The sequence below is a fragment of the Rattus norvegicus genome, chromosome 15, assembly GCF_036323735.1.
Source record: "Rattus norvegicus strain BN/NHsdMcwi chromosome 15, GRCr8, whole genome shotgun sequence".
Classification (NCBI taxonomy): Eukaryota; Metazoa; Chordata; class Mammalia; order Rodentia; family Muridae; genus Rattus; species Rattus norvegicus.
This window is the reverse complement of record NC_086033.1, coordinates 54621503-54639983: the sequence shown is the minus strand read 5'-3', so window position 1 is coordinate 54639983 and position 18481 is coordinate 54621503. Positions and strand designations below refer to the sequence as shown.

The 18481-nt window shown below is 41.0% G+C and overlaps 1 protein-coding gene and 1 pseudogene across 2 annotated transcripts in view; both read left to right on the top strand.

Moving 5' to 3' along the window:
- The first annotated feature begins 1669 nt into the window (after positions 1-1669).
- The window catches only part of Cysltr2 (cysteinyl leukotriene receptor 2), a 39272-nt gene continuing 22460 nt past the window's right edge, over positions 1670-18481 (top strand). For both annotated transcript variants that reach the window (NR_131894.2, NM_133413.2), the window contains exon 1: positions 1670-1757. The gene's annotated coding sequence lies outside the window, so the exon portion shown is untranslated. The remainder of the gene's footprint in view (positions 1758-18481) is intronic.
- On the top strand, positions 12420-12622 carry LOC120097279 (U2 spliceosomal RNA; annotated as a pseudogene).

The window sequence follows — 18481 nt, the reverse complement described above, 5'->3', positions numbered from 1 at the left end:
ATCCAAAGACAGGCCTCTTTCTATCTTGGACCTGCCTTCACCTGTATGACAATCCTACAGGTGACAAGCAGTGTACCATGAGCTTGCCCCCCACCCCCGCAGCTTTGCCACATGTTTTTCATTGAGATAATACTGAATTTGTGTGTTTATTTTTTGACTATGACTCAAGTATTATAATCAAGAAATTATTGGGAAATTCCAAATCATGAATGTTTCATTGTACATTCTAAAATTTTAATAGTTTTAGTTCTCACATTTAGGTCTCCTGTCCAATTTGAGTTAAATTTTGTAGATGGATATATAGTGCTGAGTAAGGAGCTAACTGCAGTGTTTGATATGTGGATTCTATTTCTCCTTTATAGAATTTATTGAAAATACTCTTCTCCCCATTAGATGTCCATGACATCTTGTTTAAAATGATTTAACTATGTATGGAAGGGTTAATTTGGGACACACTATTCTATTTCATTGGTCCGTGTGTCTGTAATTATATCAACTATACTGCTATAATTGCTATTGTAGTGTGTTGTTTTGAGATTATGAAGTTTGACACTTCTAGGTTGATTGTTCTGTTTCAAGATTATATGGAGTCTTCAGGGGTCATTTTAGATACGGTATAGATTTTAAAATGGATTTGACTGAGGATAAGTTTTATATATATAGGCAAGAGAAGAAGAAACAAAGTTTGCAGAAGACAAATCTTTAGGAAAAGCTTGTATATGGAAAATTAATAGGAAAAGAGTCACCTGAAAAGTGGGTGTATTAGGTACCATTCTGTTGCTATAGTAAAACATCATGACCAAAGGCAACATAAGGAAGGAGTTTATTGGGCTTTTGATTCCAGAGAGTCCATATGACCTGGGAGGCATGGTGGTGAGCGGCCAGAGCAGGAAGCTGCGAGATCACATCTGTATTTGAAAATGTGAAGCAGAGAGAGTGTATGAGAACTAGAGTGAGGCAATAAACTCTCAGGCCACTTCTGGTGCCACGTCTCCTCCTGTGAGGCCACACTACTTCCCTGTTCCACTGTTCAAGTACCTGAACCTGTTGGGGGGCAGTTATCATTCAACCACAGGAGGCAAAGGAGAATCATTCTGAAAGTTGGAAAAAAGAGCCAGGTAGATGGAGAACAAGTTTCCACAGTTAACTTTCAAGCAAGAGAGAAAGGAAAAGGAAAACGGAGAAAGGACGTGTTACATGAGCCAGGAGCCCACCAGTGACCTTTGCAGAGACTTTTCAGCCAAGTGAGAACATGAGAAAACCAGAGTGGTGAGAGGGCTCTAAAGCAGGCTGCAGAGCTGGGTGTGAAAGACTGCACTAATGGGCGTGGCATGGGAACAGAAACCCTTTCAGAGAAATAACAGCCACTTAAACCCCTCCCCCAGCTCTCTGCCCATCACATCCTGCAAAAGATGCTGGTGGGAAGAACAAAAGAAAGGAAAGAAAAGATAAACCCCAGCAAAAACCAGTCATCAGAGGGAGGTCAATTTCAGCGTGGTGAAAGAGGTGGACAGTCACTAACTGGAAACTCTCTGACTTCTGAAGAAAGAACCCAGGACCCACTCCCATGATAGTGCCCTAAAGCTGAGGTCCTGCTGACCCAAGTTGCTTCTCGTCTTGCTATTGGCTGACACTGTTCATATAACAGTGGCTGTTTCACTTCTGTTTTAAATAAACAAGCTGAATTCTATGGGAGAGAAGCCAGGAGTCAGAGCGGAGTCAAACGTCCGTCCAGGCAGCGGAAGGCAGAAGCACAGGTAGGTTTCCACTTGTGTTAATTTGTTACTGAGAATTATGCTTTGATGTTTCCTAGAGGAATGGCTTGTGGAAAGTAAGTGTAATTTGTTCAGCTATCAGTGTTTGTTCTACCGCCTTATGGTAGAGGAAAAAGTACAAAAGATTGTAGAATGTAGAACACACCTACAAGATGGACTTGATTGGCAGTTGGGGTATTTCCTTCCTTTTTGGGGGTGCATATAATTTTAGATTTCTTTCACAGTTGCATATATAAAATAAGAACATGTGCACATTCCTTTCTTCCTTTAAAGTGTGTGGTTTATCCATGCTGCAGGAATTCTACAAAATTGTAATTGTAAATTGCTGTACGAGGCACTAACATTTGCCCTCTTTTGGCATATAGATTTTGCCATATAGATTCTTTCCTATTTTGCATGGATTGGGTCATTCTATTCTGTAGACTTTTTTTCTACTCAGAAGCCTTGCCTTTGGAAGAAAGATTATATCTGAGAAGGTGCACTTCATTCATTTTGGAGCATCTGTTGCCTTTTTTTTTTTTTTTAAGCTTGGGTGCTTAGTCAGAATCACTTTCTCTCAGGAGATTAGGAAACAGCCCTTCAAAACCTGATTTTCTGGTACTGACCAGTCTTTAATGTGTTTTTGTTTGCTATTAATTCCCAGGTTATGTTAATGAACAGTCAGTTAAAAAATACGTTGTTTGAAATACGTTCTAGTCTCCAACACGCACATCAGAGTAATATGAATGAGGAAATAAGAAGATAGAATTAAAGGCAAGTCTCTTTCTAACTCTGTAAATAATGTAAGTTACAGAGCTAAGTTCTGGGGCACGCAAGAATTTTAGAAATCTTCGTCTTCCACTTCAACCACTTCAACCCCTGACAAGAGACCCTACTTGAAAGCTTCATTTCTCTGATGCTTGAGCTAAGTAAATTGTTTCCGTGGCTTCGGAAGGTAGGAGCTAGAGAACTTGAAACTCTAGAAGGTTCTAAATATGTTAACATTAAGTTCACTGTGTGCTAGTACCTGCCAAAGCTCTCATATTTCTTTTCTTTCATAACCTTGCAAGGTCATTCAAGAGATGGACATTTAATGTGTGGCCAGTGACAAATATACCATGGGCACAGCAGATGGCTAAGACTGGTTCTAATGGCTTACTTTGCTTTCTAAGAGAGATTGTTTTCATTGGATCCATGTCCCTCTAAGAAAAAAGAATGGGCTGAATTTGTATCAGAGCTGTGTTCCGGCTTCTCCCCTTAGAAAGAGTAGACAGATGAAAGGCAGCTCACCCAGGCTGAATCAGTCCTTGTTCTTTCCTGAGCTTCCAACAGGAATATTCTTGAATGTAATTTGATCAACAGCATGTCAAACAAAATTCTTCTTGTTTTCATTCCATGGAGAATAGTACCTCTTTAGCATCTTTGATGCATATAAGCATTTAGTATATAGGAACATGTTTTTATATATCTATAAAGAATATATTTTTCATTTTGGACATGGCAAAAACAAAGTCCTTGGGGGCATAGGGTTATTTCTCTAGGTAGAAGCAAATTGGTGAGCCCAGAGGACCTGTTACATTCTTACAACCCAAATAATAACTATTTTACGGAAATGATTAAATGAATTTTGTTTTATCTGCATGTTATTAGTTAAATGATATCATTAATATTGTATCACTTGAAAAATAAAAGATGACTGTGTTTCACTGGCTCAAAAATGCGGGATGCAGAGCAGCAATGTATCAATCGTGCTCTTTTATTGAAAACAGTTATCTGGATTTGAAGAAAGAGGAGGAGTGTGCACGCAGACCTGTCTGCCTGGTAAAACTTGTTATCTGCACATGACTCAGCTTATTATCTTCTCTACTTTAAAAGTGTATTACACATATATAAAAAACAAAGAGTAAGTTAAACAAAACTGAGCCGAATGGACTGCACCTTCTGTTTGTTCTCCAGATAAAATATCCCTAACTCCTTTTTCCAGTTGGCTAGAAGGAAGCCCTGTGCTCAGTTCTGAGTTTTGTCCATGACTGTCACTCATTGTGTCACAGTTGGGGCTAGCACAGACTAAGCCCTCAGTGTGTTAGGAGCCAAGTTGCTCAGGCCACTTCCAACTTCTCCATTGAATCTTATCCCCCAGCAGATGAAAGTTTTGAAGTTCAGAGGAATGAAATACTATGACAGAAAAGCAGAGCTGAGACGTGAACTTGGGTCTCTTCTGACGCTTATCTACCTTGGGCCTAAGAGGAGCTCCCTCCACTAAGCCACTTTTGTGAAGAAAGCATGATGGAGACTCCTTCCTATGTGTCAGAATCGCCTCAAAAACTATTAATAACCAAGGACCTCTCCTATTTTCTTGTTTGCCCTAAACAGCAGGCATCAGAGACATGCTGGTCCCCTGAACTAACTTACAGGAGAAAAGACTCATAAGGGATCATGCAGCTACTCAGAACTTTGGCTAATGCAGCAGCGGCAGCATGCTGGGTAGCACAAAGAAAGAGAAGCATTTTGCTATGGCTGCTCATCTTTGCTAGAGAGCCTGTTTAAATCCACTTGCCATGCATGCATTTCTCCACACATGGACCCCCTCTCTCCTTGTGTAGGAGTGGGTTTTGTGTGTTCGCGTCCATTGTACTGCAGGAAGAACCCGAAGATGGTCTTGGCATTATACCCAGGATGTGGGAGCCCATTGAGAAGACTGGGAAGGAATAAACAAAGTTAACTCATAGATGTGAATTAGTCACAGCTGTTGACCTTTGCTTATTAACTTCTATTCATTGACCAGCAGGGAAAAAGTGATATTGTACAACATCTAAAGGGAAATGCCCATTGGATTGATGGCTGGGTGATAGTATAGGCTGTTTTCCTTGGCCTGAGGAGTCCATGAGGAGCATTGTGTGTGAGCTAAACCCCAAACTTGAAGGTCCATAGGAAGATACAGTCCAGTCAGCAGAAGCTTTTGTATCTTTGTTATGAAGTCTAACTAAGGTCCTTGAAAGAGATTAAAGTCAGTATGGTGGGGTGGGGGCATGACTTGATTGGTAGCATGCTTGATTAGGATGCAGGAAGCCTGGAGGAGTTCGATCCTCAGTGCTGCATAAACTGAGTTATGGGGGTGCATGCCCATCATCCCACATTCAAGAAGAGGAGGAAGCAGGAAGAGGATCAGGAGCTCTAGGTTATCTTTGGCCTGGGTAACTTGAAACACTATCTCAAAATAGAGAGATAAATAAACAGTTTGGGAGCTCACCAGAGGAAGAACTAGAAGGGAGGAGAGAAAAGAGGGAGAGAGAAGCAGAGGCTGTCTATTTTGGAAACTTCAATATTAATTAAACTGAGAAAATTTAAGAATTTAATCAAGAATTATTTTTGTATTATTATTAAATTATGATTTTTTTCTTGAAAGAAAAAAAAGACTTTACTACATAAGTCTTCTCCAATGAGCTTGTTAGAGACCACCTCTTCTGCACCCTGTCACAGAGAACAGTCTCTTCACCCTAGATCACTTCCTGCCTTGACAGAAACTCTTCTACCTGGCAGATTCTAAGATTTGGAAATGGCTCACTTTGTTAATTTGAACAGACACAGATCTCTGTCTGAATGAGAGAGATAATTTGCAAGCTTAGGTGCAACGGCATCATTTTCTACAATACTGAGATAAGAACCTTTGCACTGGGTCCTACCCCAGTGTCCTTGACCCTAGAGTCTTGCCTCCCCTTCGATAGTGTGAGGGATTGAACTCATGACCCCATACTTGCTAGGTTAGTGTCACCTCTGAGCTAGATTCCAGCCTTCCTGACTTGGCATTCTTAAGAATTCACAGATCTTTGACCTGGATTTTGGAGGAAAAAAAATTTATAAGGAAAAACACACTGACAGCATTTCATTGTAAGGAGAAACTTGGAATCTCCCACTCTCCACAAATATTTATTGGAGACATAAAATAAGAAAGTATCATCACATTTGTGTGTCACGTGTTGTGCTAAGCCTACAGAGGAACAACAACAGGCACTCTGGTGATTGGACACAGCAATAACTGAAGTACAGGTCGCGAAGACTTGGAGGTTCAGAGAACACTCCAGTGTCTGTCTGTCTGTCTGTCTCTGCTGTGTGGAAGAAATTATATTTAGATAGGAATTTGAGATTGGATAAATGATAATTAGGCTGTGAGTTGGAACTCAAAGTACACATTCACAAGAGAGAATTTCCCCTCCTTTCCTCCTCTCCTCTCCCCTCCTCTTGCCTTCTGTTTCCTTCCATTTCCGTCCCCCTCTTTCCCTGCTCTTCCTCCTCATCTTCATTGGTCCCCTTCCCATTCCAGTTAAGCACTAACTAATTCATATATCATAGCATTATCTCAGATAGTAGTTACTAATCCTCTGCCTTTCACCTTGGCGGGAGTCCGAGCATTCAGGAAGTGAGACTCAGTGTAGACTAATTCAGCAGCCTTACTAAGATGCTGGATAATAATGGCCACCTCTAGTTTCCCATAATGCACTGATGAGGTGGATTAGAAAACAACAAGAAAGGTAAGGGTTCAAAAATGTACTCTGTGTGTGTGTGTGTGTGTGTGTGTGTGTGTGTGTGTGTGTGTGTGTGCATGCGTGCACATGCATCCATGCATGTGATATGTGTCTTCAGGGTGGAATATGCATATGCCATGGTTCATGTGTGGAGGCCAGAAGACAACTTTGTGGGGTCTATTCTCTCTTTTTGAGTTTGCATGAGTTCTTAGGATCAAACTTAGCTATCAGAATTGCACAGCAAATATAATTAAATCTGTGAATTTAATAAGTATCATGGACTCATATAATATTAACCAAGATTTAATGAAAGCTATGAGAATCATAGAGAAGCACACACTTAGCCAAAAATAATACTTTACAAAGAAATCATATTTCAAGGAGGGCAGAGCTGTTAACACATGTTCTCTGTGTACTGCTGGGTTCTTTTACTGTGGTGCTTGAACGTTGGTAGTTAGGATGAGCATGGAAGAAAAGTTAGCTTTGTAAGTAGTAGAGAAAGGAAAAAAATGGGATTTGGCAAAGAGAGAGTTGGGATGAAGGAGATAATGCTATTTATTGCTCTTGGAGTCAGGGGGGTCACTCTTGTTTATTGAGGTCAGTTACCTGCAAGGCTTTAACACCTGCTATATCCCCGGGGATCACTAATAATTTGGGAGCACCCTTTCTTGACAATAGTACACAAATGAGTGAAATTATGAAAAAACTCTAGTTTTAAGGGAGACTTTTACAGAGAATGTGTTCACAATTGATAGGTACCCCTGGGGGTAGAGAGAGCCTCAAGGAATCACTTAGAATGTACGAACTGCCCAAACAGGGTGTGTTTGCACATCTGCCCAAACAGGGTGTGTTTGCACATGTGCATGTGTGTGTTTGTGTGTGTGTGTGTGTGTGTGTACGTGTGCACGCGTTCTGCAAAAGAAATAAAAGGCTATTGTTTTTTTTCCTTTTTACTAAAAATGGATCCTTTTCTCACACAATATATCCTGATTATAGTTTTATTTCTTTCTACCCCTCCCAGTTCCTTCCCACCTCCACTCCCATCCGGATCCATTCCTTTTCTGTAAGAACAGCTATTGTTAAAGTACCAATACAAGATGGATAATTATAAGATCTCATATTTTGGGCATATGTAATTCTAAGTGTGTTTTCCTACTCATTCTGATTTTTTTAAGTTTAAAATTTTGTTACACTTATTTCATGCATGTGTCTGTGTGTGGGTGTATATGCTACAGCATGTATGTGGAAGTTAGAGGACTATAGTTGGTTCTCTTCTTCCATAATGAGCATCTTAGGGGTCCAACTGAAATCCTTAGGCCAGGCGTTAAGTGCCTTTACCTGCTGAGCATCTCTACGGCACTATTCATGGATCTCTGCCCCAAAGGTGCTCTGGTGTGTGCATCTCCTTGGAGTACCTCTTTCTCTATCGGCATAAGATGTGCAGAGGGTCTCATGTACGTATTTTGTGACTAAGTTCTCCTTATAGTGGAAGACAGACACAATGCTATGTGTGTATTTCCAAGAAGGGTCTCGTAGCATCGATACGCTTTCCTGGGTTAGAGAAAGGCAGAGAGAGGCAGACAGAAGCTGAAGAGTAAATGTAGGTAAGAGATCACTAACATTTACCACCCAACCACCATAACATTTACAAACTGTTGGAAGTAAGAAACTTAATGTCATATAATTCGATGTTCCTGTTCATTAGAACTATGAGATGAAACCAAGATAGTGAAATTCAGACATTATTTTTGGGGATTTCTGAGTTTTCTTAGGCCATTATCATTCTGGAATTTGATCAGAAGGAAGGTCAGAGGACCCAACATCTCCCTCAGTCTTCAGAACATCTCCCCACCAACCTGGGTGGATTCCTGAGGGATCCTTTCTTGAGAAAAGTAGGTGGAAATTTTATTTACAGAGCAACCAATTAGGTGAGGCAACTATAAGAAAGAAATTTCTTAATGCGTTTGGAGTCCCATAGGGTATTTGGGCTGTTGGAACTATTACATATTAAAGCCACTCTGCCACCTGCCTCTCGAGGATTCTCTATTCCCCCAGGGAATTCCCTGATGGACACAGAATGGGACGCTGCTAGGAACCCAAAACATCTCATGAGTAGCGCATGTCTTCATGCAGAACATCGGGATGAGTCCCCATACCCTGGGTTGGCATCCAAGAAGAAGGATATGATCCTGAGACTTCTAAATACTAGATCAGAACTGATGGTGGGCTGCAAAAGAAGACAAAACAACAGTGAGAAACAAACTGTGCACAGGCCACTGAGAGGGAACTCCAGTTTCCCTGAGGTGCTGACGTGAGGGACCTGGGCGTAGCCTGAGAAGGCTCTCCACAGCTGTTGACAGTCTCCAAAGCAGAGAAAGTGACACAGAGAACTGCCTCCCCTCAGGACTTTCTGGGTCATGCATGCTTAAGGAATGAGTTCCAGCTTCCAATGGGACCAGCAAACCTCTTCCCAATGGGCTCAGGTGTTGACGGCACATAAATGGGACTCTGGCGAGCCAAGAGTCTTTAATCTGGTGTCCCATGAAGTGGCTCCTACTCTGGGAATCTTCGAGGCACTCTGGGAGTGATAGATGGAAGAATCAGGAATCAAAATCCTCTAGGGTGTGAGTCTGTGGGAATGGAGCGCAGGGTGTTCAGTGCTTCCCGGAAGTCCTGACACCAGCTGAGCTCCTCATTTAAAAGCTGTGACAATCACAGCTATTTTTAATCTTTTTTGTCTGTTTGTCTCCAGCAGCTTGGTTTACATCAATCCTTTGAAAACGAAAATCTGAAGGGCCTTTGAAACTTTGCCTTTATTTCCAAGATGACTTTGGTGTCTTCTGAAGTTCAGCTCCATTTTCGCACCTTAGACTTCAGGAAGAGTCCTAATGCTACTTCCCAGCTTTGAAGGACATATCAGTTCTGTACTCTGTGGTCTGGAGTTTGGAGAGACAAATTTGTCTGTGGACTTTTATACTTTGGAGGAGGACCACATTCATGTTGTGGGCTGGCCTTGCTGCATAATGACATCATCCTACACATTCTCTCTGCGTAACAGGGAACCACTTTTGAGCTATGCAAGGATTCTAGCAGGCACAGTGAACCCTTTCTCTGGTGGTGTCTATGGTCCAGGCTCTGGCCTAAGTGTCATCCATATACATCCTCCCAGCAATTCCACGAAGTAGAGCTTATTATCGCCACTCCTATTTCATTGATAAGAAACTGAGGCAGGAAATAAAACTACCTGTCTCAGGTCATAGAACTAGTAAATGAAAGGACAGAATTCAACTCTGAGTTTGTGCATTCCTCTGTGTTTCTCTTGCTGCAGAATAGAATGGATTCCAGTCTAAACCAATCATTTGTCTGCCTTTGTTTTTGTATTTGTACCAATGCATGAGAAACTTTTGCCTCCTTAATATTAGACCCGGGGAATTTTGAACTGGCCAGTTATGCTGGACTCTAGCCAGCTTGCTAGATAGACTGAGTTGAATTATCCTCCAGGCAAGAAATTTAGTAAAGTAAGAGGTATGGTGAGAGTCTGACATCTATAGTTTCAGTCCTGTCAGACAAAACATGGTGTCTGCTCTTAGAGATTTCAGAGGAAAGAGAGGGTTTTGTATTTTGAGGAAACAGGCTTAGTTAATGTTACCCTAATAGCTGTGGGAATGGAGCATACATTGACAGGCTATGTGACAGTGGTCACCTTTCCTCTGGGTAGAGGCTTGGGGCTTGGTTAGTATGAGGCCATACAATTTGATGGTAGTCAGGATCCCTTGAGCCCCAGGGGTGACGGGGTGTGTCCTTGCCTTGCTCTCGGCCCTCTTTGGTTCAGGTCTGTTTACTTAGAGGTTACTGGGTACCTTCCAAGTCATGCATTTGAAATTGAATGGTAGTACTGAATGCCATTGCATCCTCACCCTCCTGCTAGCTGTGACATCCATTATGGCATTTGCAGATTCCCAATCCAAGTCCCAGAGGAGTAAAGACACGTGTTCAATGCGTCTCAGCTAGTCAGATCCAGCCTTAGCTCTGTTACCTTCAAAGCTCTTCTCTTTTGTTGTAGGTGCCATATAAAATGTCCTTCCTGGGTTCATGCATTTGCACTTGGCTTCTGGTAGCTGCGTTGCTTTGGAGGCTTTCATAGCTGGAGTTTTGGGGGAGGAATTGGGTCAGAGGAGGCAGAGCTTGAGGTTTTCTCTGGGCTTCACTTCTTGTCTGCTCTCTGCTAGCTGACTGGATTGAATGTGATCATCCAACCTTGTGCTCAGGTGCCTTCTGTGCTATGATGATGATGATGAGGATGATATAAATAAATAAATATATTTAAATTGTGGTCCCAAATAAACACTTCTATCCTTAAGTTGCTTTCTGTCAGACATTTGGTCATGGCAAGGAGAAAAGTAAGTGTAGCTATGGGAGGTAAGAGCCAACTATGTTCTAAAGTTTAGGGCTAAAATGAAAAACAAAATTGTGAGGAAAGTTATGAACTGAAGGGTGTTATCCAAACAAAAGCCTCTTACTGCAGAGGAACAGACACACAGCTAATTAGATGCAAGGGAGGAGAAAGGAGGAGAGACCTAACAGGGGCTACAGATTCTCCTGGACCATCAAATCACACATGCTTTAAGGATGGGGTAAAGGAACATCCATTGACTAATGATAGAGTTAAACAAGATCTCTCAAACAGAGCCCTGGCAGAATTGAGTATGCAGTCTGTATGGGGCGGTTTCTTCTTAGAGCTTCAGGTGTGTGTGTGTGTGTGTGTGTGTGTGTGTGTGTGTGTGTGTGTGTGTGTGTATGTGTAAACTGGTAAAAAAGATTGGATTTGCTCCCCTCAACATAGAATTAACACATCATTTCACTTTAATTCCAAAATAGTCCTAAGGGACTGACCTTATTAGCTTCATTTTAAAAATAGAAACTCAAACTCAGAGGGTGAATGTAGATAGATAGAATGTAGAGGGGACAGGAGTCAAATTAGTCCTGCTGAATTTCAGGGAAAACGAGTTGGAGTCTTTTCTTATCCATAGTTTATATTTGTGGTCAAGTGTGGCTCAAAACACTCGAAATGGAAAATTTCAGAAATTATTCCCATGTTTTAAATGCTAATATGTTTTGAGCAAGATGATGATAACTCATTTGACTCTTCCTGCTGTTGAGGAAGAAGTTGTTCTAGAAGCTACCTTCCTGTTCGTCACTTAGTGCCATGAGATTAGCAGTTGAGGTGTCTTCAGAAAGAGAGTACAGTCTGCCCTCCATGACATAGCCTATCTCAGTAGAAAATCCTTCACAGCACTTGCGTAAGTAAGGATGGTCTGCTTTGCTTACTGTAGTCACATTTTCAACAGCTGCTCCTTTATCGGCTTCTTGACTCAGCCTTCCAGCCCTCCCTATGTTCTCCTCCATCCACTGCCAGAGCACCTCTCTAAAAATAGACATAAGATCCCAGCTATTGGAGGGCTCTTGTTGCCCAGAGGATAAAACCCAATTCCCTTTTATGGACACAGACCCCTCTTGCACTGTCTTATCTGTGTATGCCTCTCCTAGGTGGTAGTATATGAATTACATTTCTCCACACTTACCTTGTGTTTTAGACTTTTGGAACTTTGTTCATCTATCAGGAATCCTTGACCTTCTCTTCTTAGCCAATGTGTTGGGATATCAGGGAGACACTCCGTTATCATCGCCCACCCCACCCCTCACTGGTTGCCTCTCCTCTTGACACAAAATCAGGCACTTCATATTTCCTTCTGGATTTTGTCACTTCACAGCTCTGTTGGTTAATATGTCTGACTCATTGTCCACTTCAGAGGTGACTATTGGTTCCAGAAGGTGTTTTCTTTAAGCACTGTATGAGTGTGTAGGATATGAAGTTCAGATTGAACATGAGGCTGTGGTTGAGAGGTGAAAGCCTCACCCCATTACTAACCTGGAGAGTGAATTTGAGCCTTTTGGCTATTCTGTCTCTGGATTTTGACCTTATCTATAAAATGAGCAAACCAGAGCATCGAGAATTGCTATTAAAGAAGTGGTTACTAGGGATTGATTTCATACTCGCCTGGAGCTTGACAAAGTTTGACAGAGGTCCTGATATGTGCTGAGCATGGTAGCCCACCACTCCCTGTTATATAATGAGTCTCTGATCGCTTCTCGGCCTTTTGGCTAAGATCAAGTGTAGTATCTGTTCTTATCAGTTTAATAATGAGTCTCTGAGTTGGCACTAGAAATGACTTGTTGAGGAAATGCAATTTGCCAGAGCTCTTGGACAGAGAAGCCTGCTTGGTTGCAAGTGAGAAGCAATAAGAATGACACATCGGAGTGTCAAGATCCTTTAATGCACGACTTTTCCTGGTGTTAACTCAGAATCATGGCTCTCATTTCAAAGGGAATATGAGACAGTTCATTCTGGAGCCAAATGTGAGGGTTGACCATAGCCTGGGAAATGTAGATTCAGGTTACTGCCAAGTAACATATTCCAATGTGTTTTTGTAGTAAGAGAACAAAACAGGTATAAATCAAAGCACTTAGAATATATTTGTGGAAACATCAGGTTGGATTACATACAGTTAATTAGCCTCATAGAGTTTGGGAATATGTATTTATTTTCAATTTGCCAGGTCCTAGAATCAACCAGGAAAGGAACCTCTATGCCTGTCCATGAGGACTTACGTAGATGAGGTTACTTTCTAGGGATGTCTGTGACGGATTTTCTTGATCAGTGTAACTGAGGTAGAAAGACTCACCCTAAATATGGGCAGCACCATTTCACAGGCTGGATCCTTGACTGAATACAGAAGAAGGCAGTGCTCAGCATTCTGCTTTCTGACTATGGCTGCTTCAAGCTCCTGTCACCAGGATGTGTCCTTGAATTATTAGCCAAATTAAGACCTTTCACTCCATAACTGTTCTTGCTTGGGTGTCTGTCATACAAACAGGGAAAGAAACCAAGGCAGGAGGTGAAGATTTCAGTTCCCAGCTTCTCCTGTTGACCAAATATCACATCATGTGCCTGTTGAGGCCAAGTATTGCTTTATGCCCCTTGGTACTTTTTGGAATCTGGTAAAGATGGTCTCATGCCAAGTGGATAAGAAATCAGTCTTTTGGAAAGAAAAATAATTGGCAAGACCAATAAGGAATAAAATTCCTGAATCACCGAAAACTTACCAGCCACTGTGATCTGGGTTTGATTTTTTTCTTGCCCTTCGTATCTGACATAACGTTTAAGTGTGGCATATAAATACAATAGGAGTATTACAACTAAAGTTTAAATAAACAAGAATACAGTATTGTCTAAAGAAGTAGGTAAGGAAACAGGCGTTTAAATCAACCCAAATCACAATTTTTAATGAGATTGACTACAGGCTTGCTCTGTGTCTACAGTTACGTTCTATAAAGGACTTTATTGATGCTTGGAGTGTTTGAGATTACTATCTTTTTTTTTCTTTCTTTTTTTTTTTATTAACTTGAGTATTTCTTATATACATTTCGAGTGTTATTCCCTTTCCTGGTTTCCGGGCAAACATCCCCCTCCCCCCTCCCCTTCCTTATGGGTGTTCCCCTCCCAACCCTCCCCCCATTGCCGCCCTCCCCCCAACAGTCTAGTTCACTGGGGGTTCAGTCTTAGCAGGACCCAGGGCTTCCCCTTCCACTGGTGCTCTTACTAGGATATTCATTGCTACCTATGAGGTCAGAGTCCAGGGTCAGTCCATGTATAGTCTTTAGGTAGTGGCTTAGTCCTTGGAAGCTCTGGTTGCTTGACATTGTTGTACATATGAGGTCTCGAGTCCCTTCAAGCTCTTCCAGTTCTTTCTCTGATTCCTTCAACGGGGGACCTATTCTCAGTTCAGTGGTTTGCTGCTGGCATTCGCCTCTGTATTTGCTGTATTCTGGCTGTGTCTCTCAGGAGCGATCTACATCTGGCTCCTGTCAGTCTGCACTTCTTTGCTTCATCCATCTTGTCTAATTGGGTGGCTGTATATGTATGGGCCACATGTGGGGCAGGCTCTGAATGGGTGTTCCTTCAGTCTCTGTTTTAATCTTTGCCTCTCCCTTCCCTGCCAAGGGTATTCTTTTTCCTCATTTAAAGAAGGAGTGAAGCATTCACATTTTGATCATCCGTCTTGAGTTTCGTTTGTTCTAGGGATCTAGGGTAATTCAAGCATTTGGGCTAATAGCCACTTATCAATGAGTGCATACAGTGCATGTCTTTCTGTGATTGGGTTAGCTCACTCAGGATGATATTTTCCAGTTCCAACCATTTGCCTACAAATTTCATAAACTCGTTGTTTTTGATAGCTGAGTAATATTCCATTGTGTAGATGTACCACATTTTCTGTATCCATCCCTCTGTTGAAGGGCATCTGGGTTCTTTCCATTTTCTGGCTATTATAAATAAGGCTGCGATGAACATAGTGGAGCACGTGTCTCTTTTATATGTTGAGGCATCTTTTGGGTATATGCCCAAGAGAGGTATAGCTGGATCCTCAGGCAGTTCAATGTCCAATTTTCTGAGGAACCTCCAGACTGATTTCCAGAATGGTTTTACCAGTCTGCAATCCCACCAACAATGGAGGAGTGTTCTTCTTTCTCCACATCCTCGCCAGCATCTGCTGTCACCTGAGTTTTTGATCGTAGCCATTCTCACTGGTGTGAGGTGAAATCTCAGGGTTGTTTTGATTTGCATTTCCCTTATGACTAAAGATGTTGAACATTTCTTTAGGTGTTTCTCAGCCATTCGGCATTCCTCAGCTGTGAATTCTTTGTTTAGCTCTGAACCCCATTTTTAAATAGGGTTATTTGTCTCCCGTGGTCTAACTTCTTGAGTTCTTTGTATATTTTGGATATAAGGCCTCTATCTGTTGTAGGATTGGTAAAGATCTTTTCCCAATCTGTTGGTTGCCATTTTGTCCTAACCACAGTGTCCTTTGCCTTACAAAAGCTTTGCAGTTTTATGAGATCCCATTTGTCGATTCTTGATCTTAGAGCATAAGCCATTGGTGTTTTGTTCAGGAAATTTTTTCCAGTGCCCATGTGTTCAAGATGCTTCCCTAGTTTTTCTTCTATTAGTTTGAGTGTGTCTGTTTTGATGTGGAGGTCCTTGATCCACTTGGACTTAAGCTTTGTACAGGGTGATAAGCATGGATCGATCTGCATTCTTCTACATGTTGACCTCCAGTTGAAGCAGCACCATTTGCTGAAAATGCTATCTTTTTTCCATTGGATGGTTTTGGCTCCTTTGTCAAAAATCAAGTGACCATAGGTGTGTGGGTTCATTTCTGGGTCTTCAGTTCTATTCCATTGGTCTATCTGTCTGTCTCTGTACCAATACCATGCAGTTTTTATCACTATTGCTCTGTAATACTGCTTGAGTTCAGGGATAGTGATTCCCCCTGAAGTCCTTTTATTGTTGAGGATAGCTTTAGCTATCTTGGGTTTTTTGTTATTCCAGATGAATCTGCAAATTGTTCTGTCTAACTCTTTGAAGAATTGGATTGGTATTTTGATGGGGATTGCATTGAATCTGTAGATTGCTTTTGGTAAAATGGCCATTTTTACTATATTAATCCTGCCAATCCATGAGCATGGGAGATCTTTCCATCTTCTGAGGTCTTCTTCAATTTCTTTCCTCAGTGTCTTGAAGTTCTTATTGTACAGATCTTTTACTTGCTTGGTTAAAGTCACACTGAGGTACTTTATATTATTTGGGTCTATTATGAGGGTGTCGTTTCCCTACTTTCTTTCTCGGCTTGTTTCTCTTTTGTATAGAGGAAGGCAACTGATTTATTTGCGTTAATTTTATACCCAGCCACTTTGCTGAAGTTGTTTATCAGCTTTAGTAGTTCTCTGGTGGAACTTTTGGGATCACTTAAATATACTATCATATCATCTGCAAATAGTGATATTTTGACCTCTTCTTTTCCGATCTGTATCCCTTTGATCTCCTTTTGTTGTCTGATTGCTCTGGCTAGAACTTCAAGAACTATATTGAATAAGTAGGGAGAGAGTGGGCAGCCTTGTCTAGTCCCTGATTTTAGTGGGATTGCTTCAAGTTTCTCTCCATTTAGTTTAATGTTAGCAACTGGTTTGCTGTATATGGCTTTTACTATGTTTAGGTATGGGCCTTGAATTCCTATTCTTTCCAGGACTTTTATCATGAAGGGGTGTTGAATTTTGTCAAATGCTTTCTCAGCATCTAATGAAATGATCATGTGGTTCTGTTCTTTCAGTTTGTTTATATAATGGATCACGTTGATGGTTTTCTGTATATTAAACCATCCCTGCATGCCTGGGATGAAGCCTACTTGATCATGGTGGATGATTGTTTTGATGTGCTCTTGAATTCGGTTTGCCAGAATTTTGTTGAGTATTTTTGCATCGATATTCATAAGGGAAATTGGTCTGAAGTTCTCTTTCTTTGTTGTGTCTTTGTGTGGTTTAGGTATAAGAGTAATTGTGGCTTCGTAGAAGGTATTCGGTAGTGATCCATCTGTTTCAATTTTGTGGAATAGTTTGGATAATATTGGTATGAGGTCTTCTATGAAGGTTTGATAGAATTCTGCACTAAACCCGTCTGGACCTGGGCTCTTTTTGGTTGGGAGACCTTTAATGACTGCTTCTATTTCCTTAGGAGTTATGGGGTTGTTTAACTGGTTTATCTGTTCCTGATTTAACTTCGATACCTGGTATCTGTCTAGGAAATTGTCCATTTCCTGAAGATTTTCAAGTTTTGTTGAATATAGGTTTTTATAGTAAGATCTGATGATTTTTTGAATTTCCTCTGAATCTGTAGTTATGTCTCCCTTTTCATTTCTGATTTTGTTAATTTGGATGCACTCTCTGTGTCCTCTCGTTAGTCTGGCTAAGGGTTTATCTATCTTGTTGATTTTCTCAAAGAACCAACTTTTGGTTCTGTTGATTCTTTCTATGGTCCTTTTTGTTTCTACTTGGTTGATTTCAGCTCTGAGTTTGATTATTTCCTGCCTTCTACTCCTCCTGGGTGTATTTGCTTCTTTTTGTTCTAGAGCTTTTAGGTGTGCTGTCAAGCTGCTGACATATGCTCTTTCCTGTTTCTTTCTGCAGGCACTCAGCGCTATGAGTTTTCCTCTTAGCACAGCTTTCATTGTGTCCCATAAGTTTGGGTGTGTTGTACCTTCATTTTCATTAAATTCTAAAAAGTTTTTAATTTCTTTCTTTATTTCTTCCTTGACCAGGTTATCATTGAGTAGAGCATTGTTCAATTTCCACGTATATGTGGGCATTCTTCCCTTATTGTTATTGAAGACCAGTTTTAGGCCGTGGTGGTCCGATAGCACGCATGGGATTATTTCTATCTTTCTGTACCTGTTGAGGCCCGTTTTTTGACCAATTATATGGTCAATTTTGGAGAAAGTACCATGAGGAGCTGAGAAGAATGTATATCTTTGCTTTAGGATAGAATGTTCTATAAATATCCGTTAAGTCCATTTGGCTCATGACCTCTCTTAGTCTGTGGACATCACTGTTTAATTTCTGTTTCCATGATCTGTCCATTGATGAGATTGGGGTGTTGAAATCTCCCACTATTATTGTGTGAGGTGCAATGTGTGTTTTGAGCTTTAGTAAGGTTTCTTTTACGTATGTAGGTGCCCTTGTATTTGGGGCATAGATATTTAGGATTGAGAGTTCATCTTGGTGGATTTTTCCTTTGATGAATATGAAGTGTCCTTCCTTATCTTTTTTGATGACTTTTAGTTGAAAATTGATTTTATTTGATATTAGAATGGCTACTCCAGCTTGCTTCTTCTGACCCTTTGCTTGGAAAGTTGTTTTCCAGCCTTTCACTCTGAGGTAGTGTCTGTCTTTGTCTCTGAGGTGTGTTTCCTGTAGGCAGCAGAATGCAGGGTCCTCGTTGCGTATCCAGTTTGTTAATCTATTTCTTTTTATTGGGGAGTTGAGGCCATTGATGTTGAGAGATATTAAGGAATAGTGATTATTGCTTCCCGTTATATTCATATTTGGATGTGAGGTTATGTTTGTGTGCTTTCACTCTCTTTGTTTTGTTTCCAAGACGATTAGTTTCTTGCTTCTTCTAGGGTATAGCTTGCCTCCTTATGTTGGGCTTTACCATTTATTATCCTTTGTAGTGCTGGATTTGTAGAAAGATATTGTGTAAATTTGGTTTTGTCATGGAATATCTTGGTTTCTTCATCTATGTTAATTGAGAGT